Source organism: Brassica oleracea, chromosome C3 (genome assembly GCF_000695525.1).
Source record: "Brassica oleracea var. oleracea cultivar TO1000 chromosome C3, BOL, whole genome shotgun sequence".
NCBI classification, from domain to species: domain Eukaryota; kingdom Viridiplantae; phylum Streptophyta; class Magnoliopsida; order Brassicales; family Brassicaceae; genus Brassica; species Brassica oleracea.
Genome location: NC_027750.1, coordinates 35,122,953 through 35,133,542, shown reverse-complemented (window position 1 = coordinate 35,133,542; position 10,590 = coordinate 35,122,953).

Below are 10,590 nucleotides of genomic sequence, written 5' to 3'. Positions count from 1 at the left end.
ATCAACAATAAATATTGGCACAAGACTATTTGGTTCAAGGAACATATTCCACGTAATGCGTTTATATCATGGCTGGCTTTGAGGAGAAGACTGCCAACCAAGGATCGCTTGAGGCGCTGGGGGTTAAATGTCTTCGGAACGTGCGTCCTTTGTAATCTGGAAATAGAGACTCACCATCATCTCTTCTATATAAGTGCTCTTTCTCTCGCTTGATATAGGAGCCTTTTGCTGCTGAAGTTTGGATTTCTCCTCAGGCTGATCTACACTCTGTTGCAGCCTGGATCAATCAACCTCGCGTCAACGCAGATGCGCATGCTACTCCAGTCATCAAGCTCTACTTTCAGTCAGCCATCTACCTGCTGTGGAAAGAGCATAATGCTCGTGTGTTCACAGCTGTCTCCTCACTTTCATCGGTCATCTTTGCCTCTCTCGACCGTATGATGCGTGACCGTCTCCTCTCTTACCCGGCAAGTTCTTCTTTCTATTCTTCTCTACTTCTTTTTATCTTTCTTGTATAAGACCTCGTTAAGGCTTTTTTTACTTTGAGTTGTTGTTGGTTGTGTTTGTTTCCTTGATGTAATAAGTTGTTTAAAAACAACAGTGTAACCTTTCAGAAAATGATAATCTTAACATCTTACCAAAAAAAAAAACAACAAATATTGACTTATTTATGTGAATATATATTTTTTTTTAAATCATTATAATAGACAAATAAAGCACCATAATTTGTACAACAAATTTTCTTAGATTCACCTTATCATACTCACCATTTTACCATTTTAATTACATAATTTTACATGAGCTTCTTCACCCTCTCCGGTTATTTTCTCTTTATTTATAACTACAATATAAAGTTATAAACTATATATATTATAAATTAATAATTTATTTACCCTTGAAGTCTAACGATTAAAAATAGAACATAATTCAATATAGATATATGATTCTATTAATAAATTAGCAGTTACAAATTTGAAATGTCTAGAAATATCAAAAGTCGTATATTAGTTAATTATCTTTTAAATGACATTTATTTCTAATTCTTTTTGGATGAGAATATTTTGGCTGAGGTGGATAGTCCCAAAAGCTTTGAATTTAGTCCCTTTTATATAGTAGGATTAACAATTGCATAGATATTAACGTTATCGTTGTTTATTTAACTATAGCATACGATAGATCTGCTATCAAAAGGGTCGGACCTACGATAACGGGCGCTGTCAGAGCGTTTTAGGGAACGTTATTAAACGAACTAATAGCGTTTAACACCCGCTATTAATACCCACATTTCCTGTAGTGTAAATTACAATTATATACTTAAATATATTAATTATTTTAAATTTATATCTATTAGATATTCAAAATATGAAAATATCTAAAAATTATCAACATAGTCACAAGTAAATGTCTAAAAATAACAGTAAATGTTCAAAATACTGATAATATTTATTTGTTCTCCATCCAAATATTTAAATTGAACTAATTCTTATGTAAATTTAAATATTTAGTCTTGCATTATTCAATTTTTTTTATGTTTTCTATTATTTTATTTTCAGATTTTGAGGACTTAAGTATATTTGGATATTTGTTAAAAAATACGTAATTAAAAGGAATATTGTCCCTCCTTGGACATACGGTCTCGACTCCAATCACAAACAAATCATCCTGGTATCTTCACGAGGATGCAGCTTCCACAGGAACAGCCACAAAGTCGCTTTTGGTGCCACGCATGGACATATATACCAGACACTCAGCTAGTTCAGGGTATGGTGTGGACGACAGGAAGTATGCGCAGAGGGAACCTTATTCTCGTGAGCTCCGTGGCACGCATACAGACAGGATCATGCAACGTTGAAATGATCACTCTAGGAGTAACAGATATGGGGGTTCCCGAGCTTCTAAAGGTCCATATGACCGTCACCAGGAGCTAACTTGGCAAGAGAAAGCAGAGACGACCAAGCATAAAGTTAACACGTCAAAAACTTCTCAATATGAACGGGAGGAACCATTAACACGCTCTCGTGAGATTGTTCCCTATGAACAAACCTCTGGCACAAGGAACAATGGTCCAAATGGTCCAAACGCTCAACAAGTTATGAGGTCGGGAGAGGGTAACATCGCTAAAGGGCTGGCTAGCACTATTGTTACGCCATCCCGAGTCGATCATGACAGGGATGAGAATGTTACAAAACGATCTAAAGGGCTTACTCGATCTCTCTCTTTTAAGACTCTTAGTGATCAGGAGCCTGTAACCATTGCAGGAGATAATCAGATTATTGGTGCATTGAATGATATGGAAATTGAGGATCAGAAGGATGATGGAATGATGAAGTGTGAAGTGCTAGATGAGGATTTACTAGGTTTGGATCTCAAATAGATGGAAGACACCGCAGCTCAGCATGATTCGATCATAGCGACTGCAGGACCTGATGTTAAAGCGTTGAAGATCAGTAGACAAGGCACTAAAGCGACTGTTCCATTGGGCTTTCAGAGTAAAAAAATTGAGATCCTTCATCGGGGATCTCCTCGTAAGCTTTTATCTTCGTCTCATGGAGCTCATACGGCTCGAGAATCAAGCAAGTCAACACGTCACCACCAGAGTTCGAAGAAGCAGAGAGGTGGCTCGTCCAGAAGTGATGGATTGATGGGTTCCAAAAACTCATCCCACGATTATCTATGAGGACACTCAGTTGGAACTGTCGAGGGATTGGAAACGACCTCACAATTCGACGCCTTACGGAGATGTGTCAGAAGCATCGCCCATGACTCGTCTTTCTTTCTGAGACGAAGAATAGGAGGCTGCTGTTACAAAACATTCAGGCCGACTTAGGATTTGATCACTTGTTTACCGTTGAGCCACTTGGTATTACCGGAGGTTTAGCTCTTTTATTTTTGGATGAATTTCGAGTTAATGTTTTATTTTCGAATAACAGAATGATTGACACTAAAGCAGTCATTAATGGAATAAAAGTCTTTATGACATTTGTTTATAGAGACCTTGTTTAAGAACGTAAGGATCAGGTCTGGGAACGGCTTACGCGTTTCTCAACAACACGAATTGGACCTTGGTTCATGATATGTGATTTTAATGAAATAACTGATCATAGCGAAAAGGAGGGAGGCATAAGGCATTTTGATAGCTCCTTCATGCCTTTCAAGCAGATGTTGAGTGATTGTGGCATGCTAGAATTTCCATTTACTGGGAATATGCTTGCATGGGTTGGAAAAAGATTATGAGGGACAACTGTTAGGTGTCGATTGGATAGAGCAGTGGAGAATGAGGATTGGCATGAAAAATTTTCTCATACAGCTGTTAAGTATCTCAGGCTTTGGAGCTCGGATCATCGTCTGGTCCTAGCGGACATTCTCACAAAGCCAGTGAAGAAAAAAAGAAATTCAAATTTGACAAATGTTGGTTGGATAATGAAGAGCTAAGGCAAGTCATTCTGGAAGGATGAAAGTTAGAGGATCTGCCTCCTGAAGCGAACAAATGGAACCTATTGCTAGCTGTCGAAAAGCTTTGAGCCAATGAAGAAGACAAAACAATGTGAATTCAGAAAAGCTGGCAGAGGAGTTTAAGGAGAAGGTGGAGGGTCTATATTCAAATGATGATTTTACTTCCGGAGAAATAGCAGATGCTCTAAAGGAACTATCTACTGCTCTTAAGGCTGAAGAGATGTTTTGGAGACAAAAACGTAGGGTTCTCTCGTTAAGGGAAAGTGATACGAACTCAAAATATTTCCATGTGCTTGTGAAGCAAAGAAGAGCAAGGAATAGGATAACACAACTCCTAGATGAAAATGAAAATGGGGTGGAGGATGAGGAAGGATTAGTAGCCATTTCTACTAGCTATTTTAGGCAAATATTTGAGTCTTCCAACCCGAAGGATATAGCTTCTGCGCTAGCAGAGGTCTCGACAACGATTACTGGGACAATAAATGAAGATCTTACAACACCAGTGACTGAATGGGAGGTAAAATTAGCACTTTTTGCCGTGCACCCAGAAAAAGCCCCAGGACCAGATGGAATGACAACCCTTTTCTACCAGATGTTTTGGATATTGTCAAAGAATATTTAACTCGTATGGTTAATCAGTTTCTTTTTGAACGAACAATGGCGCATGGGCTAAATGATACCAATATCTGCCTAATCCCTAAGACTACTAAGCCAAATGAGATGACAAAGTTTAGGCCTATCAGTCTATGCAATGCCAGCTATAAAATAATATCTAAGGTCTTATGCCAAAGATTGAAGAAGAATCTTCCACAACGGATATCTGAAACCCAGTCAGCTTTTGTTGCTGGAAAATATATCACAAATAATATCATGATAGCCCAGGAGATGTTCCACGCGCTGAGAACCAAGCCAGGGGGAAGAGTTAAGAGAATGACCATAAAAACGGATATGAGTAAAGCATATGATAGGATGGAATAGTCGTTAACTGAGGCTGTCATGCAGAAGATGGGTTTTTCAGAGATATAGGTTGACTGGAAGATGAGATGTATCACCTCGGTCAAGTACAAAGTTCTCATGAATGGAGAACCAAAGAGAAATATTGTCCCAAGAAGAGATTTACATCAAGGAGATTCTTTGTCTCCTTTCATATTTATTCTATGCACAGAAGCGTTTGTTAGTCTTCTTAATCATGCAGAGAACCAAGTGAAAATAACGGGGATGTGACTTGCGCGCTAGCCCCTCAGTATCATACCTTCTCTTTGCTGATGATAATCTTTTCTTCTGTAAGGCGGAGCCTCGTGAATGTGAAGAAGTTATGAAAGTAGTTGTTGGAATCAAAATTGGTTACAACGAAATCAACGTCGGAACTTCCCCGGAAATGTCCTCTTTGAAAAAGAGAGAAAAAAGTCAAAAGAAAAGTGAGAAAAACCTAGATCGAGTTTCGTATCAACTCCAAAAATGATTCACACGATAAGTCTTCAAGAAAGGTTACTCGAGGCCTCAGACAAACAGATCCCGAACAAAGAAACAACCATCATCCAACTCGCCGAACGGGCGAGTTGGACCGAACGCACCGGTTAACTAAACACCTCGAACTGCCTCCACTATACGAGAAATTCAAACCTTCTTCGGAATCGACGTCGTTTCGGAATCGCACTTTCGATAAATCGTAAAAACGCTTAAGTCGAAAAACGGCCCGAAAGGGTCAGAAACGCAGCTAGAAGCCCACTTGCGATTTTATACAAAATCGAGTCCAATTTTTATGACGTTTTATCTTTATTCTGCTGGAGAAGATAGATGTCAAGTTCGGAGGATAAATGTGAAGTCTCCAAAGATAAACACGAAGATTGAAGGAAAATGGAATATTTCCGCGAAGCGATAAACTCGACCGAGGGCAGAAATGGAAAGAGCAAACCGCCTCTATGAGGAGTATATAAGGACTTCGAGGTTGAAAAGGCAGAGACACAATTCATTTTACTCTTAGAACTCTCTACACTTAGAAACTTTAGGCATTATTCTCGACATGTCATGTTTCTATGACTGGTACTCGATTACTAGACGAACTCGCAAAGGCGGTTCGATCTCTTGTTCTACTCTTTCAATCGAACTACGTTCGGCTTGATCCTCGAAAGGGGTACATAGGCAGCCTTTCATAAGGTTCAGTCCGAAATCAATCAAAACCTTTTTTGTATCTTTTTCGTTTTCTGTTATCAAGCTGCGACTCAACTAGGTTTTAGGTTTTAGGTTGCTAGAACTAGGTAATTCACTGACAGATCTTGCGGCCAAAGCTTTTATAATCTCTTGTATTGATCGCAACGCTCTTACGCGGATTCGAAATAAGATCTACCTTTTCTATAAATTCGTTTTGTTATCTTTTCATATTTTCCGCATTTATTTGGCCACTTGTTTTTGGCTCTCGCAGAGAATCCGAGAGCTCGGGGAAATTTAGGGTTTCTTGACTTTCCTCCGATTACAGAAATCGACGGTGTGAATTTTGGTTTCCACGGTAGTCAGGAAATATGGGCATGCATCTGGTGAATGTATTAACTTTGATAAATCTTCATTACTCTTTGGTAAGAGGATTGCAACAAACGATAGACAACTGATTAAAGATACACTTGGTATCCAAAACGAAGGGGGGGGGGGAATGGACTCCTACTTAGGAATCCAAGAGGATATTAGTGGCTCCAAGTGTAAGCTATTCGCGTTCTTAAAAGAAAAACTACTACACAGAGTGAATGCTTGGACTGGTAGATGGCTATCAAAAGGAGGGAAGGAAGTGTTAATAAAATCTATTTTGCTAGCTATTCCGACATATGTCATGTCCAGCTTTTTGCTTCCATTAGACATATGAGAGAACCTTGCAAGTGCCATCACACAATTTTGGTGGAGCTCAAATCCACATAAACGAGGAATTCATTGGGCTAAATGGAAAAAGATGTATGCATGTAGTGAGGAGGGAGGAATTGGTTTTCGCATGTTCCATGAATTTAACCTAGCTTTGTTAGCAAAGCAGCTTTGGCGTCTAGTTCAATTTTCAGATTCATTAGTTGCGAGGGTTCTTCGGGGAAAATACTATCGCCTGAGTTCGCCTTTGCGAATTGGCGCAGTGGATAATCCAACTTATGTGTGGATGAGTATTATAGCAGGAAGGAAGCTATTACTTATGGGTATCAGAAACAAAGTGCACTCACGATATAAAATTAATGTTTGGCAGGATCCATGGATTCCCTCAACGCCAGTAAGGCCGGCTCGCCCCAGGGCCCCAGTAGTACATCCAAAGATGACTGTCAGTAGTCTTATTAATTTTGAATCAAAAGAGTGAGACACTCGATTACTGGAACAATATGTAGACCAAGAGGACATACCGATGATTCAGAGTCTGGCCATAATCCCTACTCATCGACGTGATACCTTTTGCTGGAGTTATACCAAAAATGGTCAATACACAGTCAAGTCTGGATACTGGGTAGCTACAGATATACTGACAGATGATGAGGAAAAAGAAGTTCTAGAGCCCAGTATAACCAAACTTCAAGCCTTTGCTTGGAAAGTGAATGCACCAAAAAAGATTTGTCATCTTATATGGCAATTAATCTCAGGGCAGGTAGCGGTCACAAGGAATCTGATACGTCGCAATATGCGATGTGATAACTACTGTCCAAGATGTGGAGAGCCAGAAGAAACTGTTACTCATGCGATTTTTGAATGCCCACCGACTTTACAAGCATGGGCATTATGATCAACACCGTCAAGCTCTCAAACGTTTCTTATCTCAAGTATCTATGCCAACATGGACTACCTATTTTGGAGGAAAATTAGTATTATAAAGCCATAAGATGATAGAGACCTTTATCCTTGGATAATCTGATACATTTGGAAGGTTAGGAATGATAAGCTATTTAGAGGTATAGACAGGGATCCATTGGAGCTAGTCAGATACGCAGAGAGTGAGTATCAGGCGTGGTACAATGCAAAGGATACCATACATGTTCCTCCACAGGCACAAATCGTTGAAGAAACACAAGTCTTAAACTTGGGAAATATTTGCATGGTTTGATGTTTTATGCCAAACATCAAACTATGCAAATATTTCTGTTACAAACAAATAAGTAAATAAAATTGTGAACACAAAATTATATTTAGTTGCAAAATTATCTTTGTTTTCTATTAATAGTGCTCTCATATAGGCATGGTCGTTCGGATATCCGTTGGGGTTCAGATCAGGTATTTCAAAATTTTGGATACTTCGGTACATGGATCTAGAACCCTTTCGGGTATTTTTACATATCAGATCGAGTTCCGGTATTTTTAGTTCTGATTCGGTTATTTCGTATCAGGTTAGGATATTTTAAATTTTGAAAAAATCAAATTCTTCATTACTCAAGTTTCTTCTACTTAAAAATTTCATATATATTATTTGAGAAGTGATTTTGCCACATGTCTTCTATACAATCACTTTCACAGAAAAATGTGACAATACTACTAAATTGATGACATGGTTTATAGCTAAATATGACATGAACACTTACATTTACTGTTAATATATATTTTTGGAATTTTTTTTAGAATATGGTAATAACTCATACATTAAATTTAATGTTGATATTTATTTTTAGTAAACTTTTTAGAATATGATAACAATTCATACATCATCATTAAAATAAATATATTCAAATATAACATTACAACTTTTGAAATATTATTTTATTTTATCTTTATAATTATACAATTTTTTTTCCTAAAGCTTTTAAAAAATTACAATTTTTTCTAAAAATATAATTTTATCGTAAAATAATTAGTTTCTTATATATCTACAAAGTTTATAAATATTGTTTAGTTTTGATTTGTGATAATTATACAATTTTTTTTCCTAAAGCTTTTAAAAAATTACAATTTTTTCTAAAAATATAATTTTATCGTAAAATAATTAGTTTCTTATATATCTACAAAGTTTATAAATATTGTTTAGTTTTGATTTGTGATAATTATACAATTTTATATCAATTTTTCTTTAATTTTATACAATTGATTTAACATATATTTAACCAAAATAAATTGATAGAAAAATCTATCTAAGATTATAATTTTACTTAACATTGTTACCAAAAAAAGATTATAATTTTAAATATATACATATATATTCTTAAATATAATTTTAAATAAATAAAATTATTTTTATCTTAATTTTACGTTTAATTAAATAAGATGTATATTAAAATATTAGTAAAAATAATAAAATATTAATAAAAATATTTTTATGTATGATTTAGATTTAAAAAAATATTTACTGCACATGGTGCAGGAACACACCTAATTTACAATTAACTTAACTGGTTTTAAAAAAAATTAATACGTTGAACGATTAATAGGTTTGGAAACAAAATTTTAAAAATAGAAAAACAATAATCTAGTTCTTCTTTAGTGATGAAAACAACACTAATCTAGCTCTATTGGAGATGGTCTTACATAACGGTTATTTGTCCACCTCCATTTACGTTTTTATGCAGCTAACGATTTGTTCTTTTTAGTAGCGAAAGTTAGTTGTGAAGTGTATATTACTCTTAGCATGAAGAAGGAACTGTGAGAGTCTTGTATATTAAACTCGCCGATTTTGTTTTTTTTTTGTTGTTTCCACCATCGATTTAGAGTTTGTTTCAGATGAAAGGTAAACCTAAAGTTTTCTTTTCTTTTGACTGCATGCATGCATGCATTTACAAAAACAATTTTTAAATCGTGGAGGTGAGCACTGAGCAGTTGTTGGACTTAGAGCTTTATGTCGTGAAACTAGAAAATATAATCTATGTTTTTATATTATTCATAGGAGCCTTTTATATATAGGGAATTACACCGTTATAGAATAATGGAAAGATTAAAGAAAGGAAATACAAATATGGAAAAAATACAAATCATAATATAATAAGAAAAATGCAAGATGCTGATTCTCTCTTTCTCTCTCCTCACGGTCGACTCTCTCTCTCTAGCATTGGGCCGGTTATGGACATCCACAATATGATTTATAACACTCACCCTTGGATGCCATAACCATACATGGATTGTAATACACTTTAGATGTTGCCTCATTAAAACCTTACCAGGAAAACCCAGTGGGACAAACCATGGTGAAGGAAAAAGAGTACAACACGTATTATTCCCCCTGTTCTGAACAACTCGCGGCTGGCCTCATGAACAGCCAAGATCTCTGAATGGTTTGAAGATATGGCCGTGATCGTCTGCTTCATGGAACGCCATGATATGACTGTTCCAATATGTGTGAAAACATAGCCTGTCTGTGATCGAGCATTGTGTGGATCCGAAAGATAACCTGCATCAGCAAAATCAACTAAACCTTCTTTGTTTTGGTTAGTATAAAATAGACCCAAGTCTTTCGTTCCTTGCAGGTAACGAAGAACATGTTTAATCCCGTTCCAGTGCCTTTGGGTTGGACAAGAGCTTAATCTAGACAATAGATTCACGGCAAAACATATATCTGGTCGTATGACTAGCCAGACACATCAAAGCTCCTATGGCACTGAGATATGGCACTTCGGGACCAAGGACATCTTTATCGTCCATCTTAGGGCGGAACGGATCAGTGTCCAGGCCGAGGGACCTCACGACCATGGGGCTAGATAATGGGTGAGACTCGGCCATGTGTAATCTCTTGAGTACTTTTCTGTATATGCCATTTGATGCACAAGGATTCCATCTCTTATGTACTCAAGCTGTAATCCCAAACAAAACTTTGTTTTTTTTTTCAAGACCTTTCATCTCTAATTCTTTCTTAAGATATTCAACTGTTTGAGAAATCTCTCCAGAGGTTCCTAGGATATTTAAATCATCAACATACACTGCTATAATCACAAAGCCCTGGCCAAATTTCTTTATAAAGATACAAGGGCTGATCGGATCATTCTTGTATCCTTCTCTCTCTAGGTACTCACTTAACCTATTGTACCACATTCGGCCTGATTGTTTCAATCCATAAAGTGACTTATTCAACTTTATACAGTGTTGTTCTCGAGTACTCGATTTGTTTTTCAACTCTATACCCTCTGGTACTTTCATATAAATCTCATTATCCAGTGGCCCATATAAGTATGCAGTTACAACATCCATTAACCGCAAGTCTAATTT